The sequence below is a fragment of the Nansenia antarctica genome (assembly GCF_963989245.1).
Source record: "Nansenia antarctica genome assembly, chromosome: 8".
Lineage (NCBI taxonomy): Eukaryota > Metazoa > Chordata > Actinopteri > Argentiniformes > Microstomatidae > Nansenia > Nansenia antarctica.
In genome coordinates, this window is record NC_137678.1 from 14,882,435 (window position 1) to 14,889,934 (window position 7,500).

The 7,500-nt window shown below is 42.5% G+C and overlaps 1 protein-coding gene across 1 annotated transcript in view; it reads right to left on the reverse strand.

Moving 5' to 3' along the window:
• The window catches only part of bltp3b (bridge-like lipid transfer protein family member 3B), a 56,970-nt gene that overhangs the window by 5,240 nt on the left and 44,230 nt on the right, over positions 1–7,500 (reverse strand). The window lies entirely within an intron of this gene.

Below are 7,500 nucleotides of genomic sequence, written 5' to 3' on the forward strand. Positions count from 1 at the left end.
AACGTGTGCTAACGTTTTTTGAGGGTTAAAAGAGTATCGCGATTCATTTTTCATTTCACCGATTTGAATCGTCTCATATTTGTATCGATAATTAACTATCCCTACTGACAGGAGATGGGTATGTAATTTCAAACATGCTAAAGTATACACCGCCTTACAGGATCGCTAATATGAGCAGAATCTGGCGCTGGGTCCATAAGCAAACTGACTGAACTCTGAATGCTGACCAGGTAACAACGTAAATTATGTCATTGTTTCATTTGGTGGGGGTATCCCTTTAAACCTGGTCCAGGTTCTCATGAATAATTGAATAATAAATCATTGACCATTTTAGCAGACACTTTTAATCCAAAGTGATTTACAATTAGAGATTCCAGGGACATTCTCCCTGGAGGAACTGAGGGCTAAGGGCCTTATGGGTAATGTGTGTCTGAGAATGAACACAAGACATCTCATGTCTCATGTGTGTCCCTGAGAAGGAGTGAGAGGTAGACAGAAAGACAAGAGAGGCCAGAGGGGAGAGAGAGAGAGAGAGAACAGCAGAGAGATGGGACTGAGGCCTGGGCTACACCAAGCTGGATTCCTCTGAATCTTCCTCTGAAAATGGTCTATTCATAGCTTTCAGTCACGTGGTTTCTTCCCTAGCAACCACCAACCTGACGGGCAAAAAGTATCATAGCAACATCGCTCAACATGGCGATTTACCGGCTGCCTACTATTTAGACCACCTCACCCATGAAGAACTATCAAGATACACGACGGTGATAGGAGTGGAGGATCGACTCCATTCAAAAACGTTTGGATTCCATGTCTTCTCCTCTATCCGGACACGTTGGAATTATTTTCCTAACCCCCGGAGAATCAAAGTTATTAACCCGCAAAAGGTGCGTCCTTGACCGGCTTTCTCCTTGAATAACACCGGTTATGGAGGTGGTACTAACACAAGACTATTATTGCTAAATTCACCATCAGTATACGGTCATTTTGAGCCCTTAACCACCTCGCTGACACCCCGAGAAGATATACTTTTAATACGAAACTCGATCAACCGGGCGTTCGGGAGTTCTACCGCTGCTGGACGGAACTCCCGCTGACAGAGGGTCGAGGGGATATTTCTACCCGGGAATTCGCTCCTTGCTGTGTCCACGGTGATAGGAGTGGAGGATCGACTCCATTCAAAAACTTTTCGATTCCCTGGCTTCTCCTCTTTCCGGACACGTTGGAATTATTTTCCTAACCCACGGGAAATCAAAGTTATTAACCCGCAAAAAGTGGGTTTTGCCTGCAAAAAGTGCCTTTTGCCCGTCAGGTGGGCGTTTCCACTATGCTGTGACGTCACATGAAAGCTATGAATTAAATGGTAAATGGTAAATGGACTTATTATTATTATTATTATTATTATTATTATTATTATTATTATTATTATTTATCCAAAGCGCTTTACAACGGCCTCTCATTCACCCGTTCACACACACATTCACACACCAATGGCGGCAAGCTACCACGCAAGGCGCCGGCCCGCTCACTGGGAGCAATTTGGGGTTCAGTGTCTTGCCCAAGGAAGGACACTTCGACATGTGGCACGACCTTTTGGCTCGAATCGCCGAACTTGCGATCATTAGACGGCGGCTCTACCTCCTGCGCCACAGCCGCCCCTATTGATAACGTTAGCGACCTCGCGGCTACACAACTCGGGCGATTTCAAGAACTGACTCTGCAAACTTTTGAAAACGCTGCGACAGCCTGCGAGGGAGTTTCCCGTAATTCGGATTCCTTGGATTCCTGCCGCCGTGTGGTCGGCGATACGGCAGCGCGCTGATGACGACGACGCAGACGCCCACGTTTAGCGGGACCCTTTTTCCGGGAAAACCGGATTAAAACACACAGAAGCTTCCTGGTTTCACATCAACACGCACGTGCCCTGTGTGACGTCGTCATGTAATAAGCCACACACTGGCACGCGCTGAATCATTTCCTGGGTCTACCAGCACACGCATGCCCAGTGTACTGGAATGATGAAAAGCAATAAGAGAGAAGAGAGAAGAGAGAAAGAGAAGAGAGAAGTGGTAGAGCTGTAAAGGGGTGAGAGACAAGAAGAAGGAGAGAGAGTGGGGGGGGGGGGTGAAAATGTTTTGTGAAAACGGTGTAAGGGACACAGAGAGCGAGAGGGTAAAAGAGGTCATAAAATCAACAGTGAGAGTGAACCTAGAGAGTGACAGTGGGTAAAAGAGTGAGAGAGAGAGAGAGAGAGAGAGAGAGGAGGATGACCACACACACACACACACACACACACACACACACACACACACACACACACATACATACACACACACACACACACACACACACACACACACACACACACACACACACCAAACTCAGGCATGCTCCTAACCATAAACACACAGTTTACCTGGGCTGCCTGGGGCAGTAGGTATGGTTACACCCCCATACACCATACCTGGAGGACATGATGGGAGGTAAAGCAAAGCATGGAGTTGTGGTGTGAATGTGAGGTGTGCCACCATGTGTGTGAGTGTGTGTGTGTGTGTGTGTGTGTGTGTGTGTGTGTGTGTGTGTGTGTGTGTGTGTGTGGGGGGGGGGGGGGGTTAGGGGGATGTGTATAAAATGATGTTTTAAGGGTTAGGGTTAGGGCTAGAGTGTGTGTGTGTTTATTTGTTTATTTAAAAGGATCCCCATTAGCTTATGCCGTAGCAGTTTGCTAATCTTCCTGGGGTCCACATATAATCAACAGACAAACACCTAATACATTAATACAACATATAATACATTAAAGGGACAATGCGTGACCCTCCGCGACATCCACACACTATCCCCCCGATACAGTAGTAAATACAACAAAATAAACTAAAATAAATAAAAATTTACAAAAAGGGCAAATATTATTAATCCATTAAAATATAAAGACCTATAAAGACATGATCCTAACGCAGTCATCTCTTCTATGAAAAAAGGAATCAACCAAAATAAACAAAGTGAAATAAAACAGCTACCTGTCATCAGCCACTGATGAGGTGCCTCTTCAGTCTCTTTTTGAATAACCTTTTACTTTTTTCTTGGCGGATATCAAGAGGTAATTCATTCCAGATTGTACTAGCTCTATAAAGCACTGTTCTTTTCAAAAAAAATGTTCTTGGGTGGGCTTTCATAATGTCACCATTGCCGGCCTTCCTGGTATTATGGCTATGAACAGTATTACAAAATACTATGTGATCTTGCAGGAACTCAGGTTTGTGTGTTCGCAGTGTATTGCTAAAAAATTTCACTGTGCCTGAGGCTAGCCTTTTCTCCACATTAAGCCACGATAGGCTAGACTGCATTTTATGAATGCTAGTTCTAGAAGAGCAACCCAGAACGAGCCTAGCAGCCCTGTTCTGAGCTACTTGTAATCTAGATAGTTCTGTTTTTGAGGCCGAGGCCCACACCACTGAGCAGTAATCCAGGTGAGTTAAAACTAGTGATCTACAGACTTGTTCCAGGATATGAGATGGTACATATGGTGCACATTGTCTTGTGATGTGAATGCCAACACCCATTTTCTGAATGATTCTATTTATATGCTCTGACCATGACAGGTGGTTATCAATGACCAAACCAAGTAACTTTACTTTCTTCACTTGTTCGATGGGTTCCTTGGCTATATATAGATTCAATTTAGGCATAGAAGCCAGTTTGTGCCTAGACCCAAAAACAATACTCTGAGTTTTGGATATATTCAAAACAAGCTTGTTCAATGTAATCCATTCATGCACCATTTCTAATTCTTTTGAAAGAACTTGATTGAGTTCGTTATACGTATTTGCTGCATAATAAATTGTCGAGTCATCGGCATACATCCCAATACAAGAACTTTTTATAGCATAAGGCAAATCATTAGTGAAAATAGAGAAGAGGAGTGGTCCAAGACAACTTCCTTGCGGCACACCACAAGCTAATTTGCTACTATTCGATGCCATTATAGTACACTCTCTGTGTTCTTGCAAAGAGATAGCTTTTAATTAGGGTAATGGCAGGAGGTGTGAACCTGTAACACGTGAGCTTTCTAATTAACAGCTCATGATCAATGACGTCAAAAGCAGCACTGAAGTCTAGCAACACTGCAGCCACTACCTTTGAGTTATCAATTTCTCCTAACCAGTCATCGGTCATCTGTGTGAGCGCAGTTGAGGTAGAATGGCCTTGCCTGTACGCATGTTGGTATTTGGTGGTTAGTCCATTTGACGTGAAATAGTCCTGAATCTGAACATAAATAATCCTTTCCATGACTTTGCTGAGTACAGGAAGAATACTTATAGGACGACTGTTGGGTCCACTGAAAGTTGTTCTACTATCCTTTGGCAGTGGTATAATTTTACCCTCTTTCCACAATCCAGGACACATTCCACTTAATAAACATCTATTTAATATATGACCTATAGGCCCAGAAATGTGATTAGCGGCTATCTTCAATATCTTACTGTCTAGGTTGTCAGTACCCGCCGAACCATAAGCAGGGAGGGACTCCAGCAACTTCCTAACCTCCCCAGTGTCAACACATTGAAATTCAAATGAACAGTTCTTACCCCTCATTATTTCGTTGCTTATTAGTTTACAAGTGTTGGAATTGGTGCAGCACATGTTCTGTCTCAATTTGTCAGTTTTACTTACAAAAAAAGTATTAAAGTAATTAGCAATATCTAGTGGTTTTGTTAGGAACATCCCATTGGCTTCAACAAATGAAGCACACCCATTTTTCCTTCTTCCCATGATTTCATTCAGAGTGTTCCAAAGTTGTTTACCATCATGTCTAACATCACTTATTCTTTGCTTATAATATTCCTTCTTTTTGGTTTTGTTCAATTTAGTTACCAGATTTCTCAATCTACAATAATTTAGTCTGTCATCTAGTAAACAAGATTTTACTGACACCCTTTTAGCTTCATCCCTTTGTTTCATGAAACATTTCATACCCTCATCAATCCAATTGGCAGTTCTGGATTTCACTGTGAACTTTTTCATGGGGGCATGTCTATTAACTAGTTCCATAAAAACATTCATGAAAACATTTAAAGAAATCTCTGGGTCATCAGCAGTGTACACATCATTCCAATCTAAATTTCCAACATCATGTATGAAATTGTCTTCAATAAAACTTTTGTATGTCCTTTTGAATACAATTTTAGGGCTTGCTTTTGGAATCTTTGATTTTCTTGCAGTAGCAACCATATTATGATCACTGAATCCTACTGGCAAAGAAACTGGCTTTGAACAGTGCTCAGAGACATTGGTGTAAATATGATCAATGCATGTTGAAGAAGTATATCCTGCATAATTGGTAAAGATTCTTGTTGGCATAGAGACTATTTGTGACAAATTACAAGCACTAATTAGTGATGACAACTTATTCTTCAAGGAGCAGTTACTAGCTAGCCAGTCAACATTCATGTCTCCAAGCAAGTAAATTTCACTCTTTGTATCAGCAACTCTGTCAATCATATCACATACATCATTCAAATACTGAGAGTGTGCTCCAGGGGGCCGGAAGATGACTTTGTATGTAAATAGCCACTCCCCCTCCATATTTGTCTCTGTCCCTCCTGAACAGAGAGTAACCCTCTAATGATACTGCCGAGTCTTGAATGGAAGAGTCAAGGTGAGTCTCAGACAATGCCAGTATGTGAATGGTATTACCTTGCACTAGGCAGTTCAATTCATGAGTCTTGTTCTTGATACTACATATATTCACATGTGCAATCACCAAGCCTTTGTTTGGAAGATTTAAAGAGTTCAAGTCCATGATATTAAGCAGCAACCTAAAATGAATCTAACATCATCGCAGGCCCAGTAGGTGTGTGTGTGTGTGTGTGTGTGTGTGTGTGTCAGGGTTTCCGTTAACCGGCAATTACCGGTCTTTGTCCGGTAAAATTTGTTGAAGTCCGACAAATTGAAAACTCGTCGGACATAAATGTCCGGTGAAAATAATTCCCTCTAAGCACAATTTGAATACAATTCGCTAAAGTTCACATTCTGATTCCTTCTATTTTAAAAAATCCCCGTATTCTCCAGTGTGCCTGTAACCGAATTAAAACTGCGGACCGAAGTCGCCTTGGGGAGGGCAAGGTCACACATCTGCCATGTCTCCGCCGCCGACTGTCACTTCCACTATTTTTTCACACGCTGTCACACGTCACACGCTGCCGGTATCCAATCGTAAATCATCCAATCCCCGTTCTCTACAGACGACGCGAAATGATAAGGTGTCTCTCACCGAGTGCTGAGAGCGGGATGATTCAAACAAACCAGGAAGTGGATTATTCCGTCCGTTCGTGTTTGTGCCGCAGGTCGCGTCTGCTGTCTGCGTCTCGGTAAATGTTTTAGCCTACTCGGACCGCGAAGAGCTGGATGAAACGTAATGATTCCTTTGGATACAATGCCCCGTAAGGATACAGTTGGATACAAGGCCGTTGGGAATGTCATACGCTTGCACCGGAGCTGGGGAGAGAGCAGGAGCTGCTAATCTAAAGCAGCGCGGGTAACCCGACACCACTAAGCCTATCGGAGTTTGTGAACTGGACACTCCCAAGTTAACGCTGGTTGCATATTTGAGTTGATTTTTTGAGAGTTCTTTGTTTATTCGTGACAATACAGTGCACCTGAATTGCAACACATGTCCTTTGTGTACTAATTTTCGTCTGTTGTGCAAAATGCTATAATATTACAATAACCTATTCACATGTGTATAACAAAAAAGGGTTCATGTTTTGATGCATGTAGCGCTTGTAAAGGTTTAACTTGACTAAAGACTGACTAAAACAACCCCACACTAACTAAAATTGTCAGGCCTCGCCCTGACTGGCACCCCGGACAACCAAGTCAACGAGGAAAACCGTTACAACACGGCTAATGCGCATTGCAAGTTGCGGAGATATATGGTTATAGAAATGACGTTGTTTTATTGATTAAAAAAGGGTAAAACTGGAAAGAGAAAATAGAAAACTCACATTAATCCCAAACAATTTAACAAACTTCAGTTAACGTAATGTGGAGTCCGTTCATTGATCGATGCGCCCGTTCAGCGCTGGACATAATGGCATAGCGCGCATGCGAATCATGTTATATTATTATATATTATATAGCTCGCATCTAATCGTATCGGATGAGAAATAGACATTAAATGGCATATATAGGCCGCTACACAACAGTAATCACCGCGACAAACAGCTATATTAGATTTGGAAAAAATGTAATTATATTTTAATATGGTGACCGGAATATATCACGTTTGTCCGGTAAATCGAAATCTTCCCGGACACGATGTCCGGCGGCAATTTTTTCTAACGGAAACCCTGGTGTGTGTGTGTGTGTATGTTATGTGAGTGTGTCTGTCTCTCTGTGTAAGTGTGTGTGTGTGTGTGTCTGTGTGTCTCTCTGTGTGTGTGTGTGTGTGTGTGTGTGTGTGTGTGTGTGTGTGTGTGTGTGTGTGTGTGTGTGTGTGTGTGT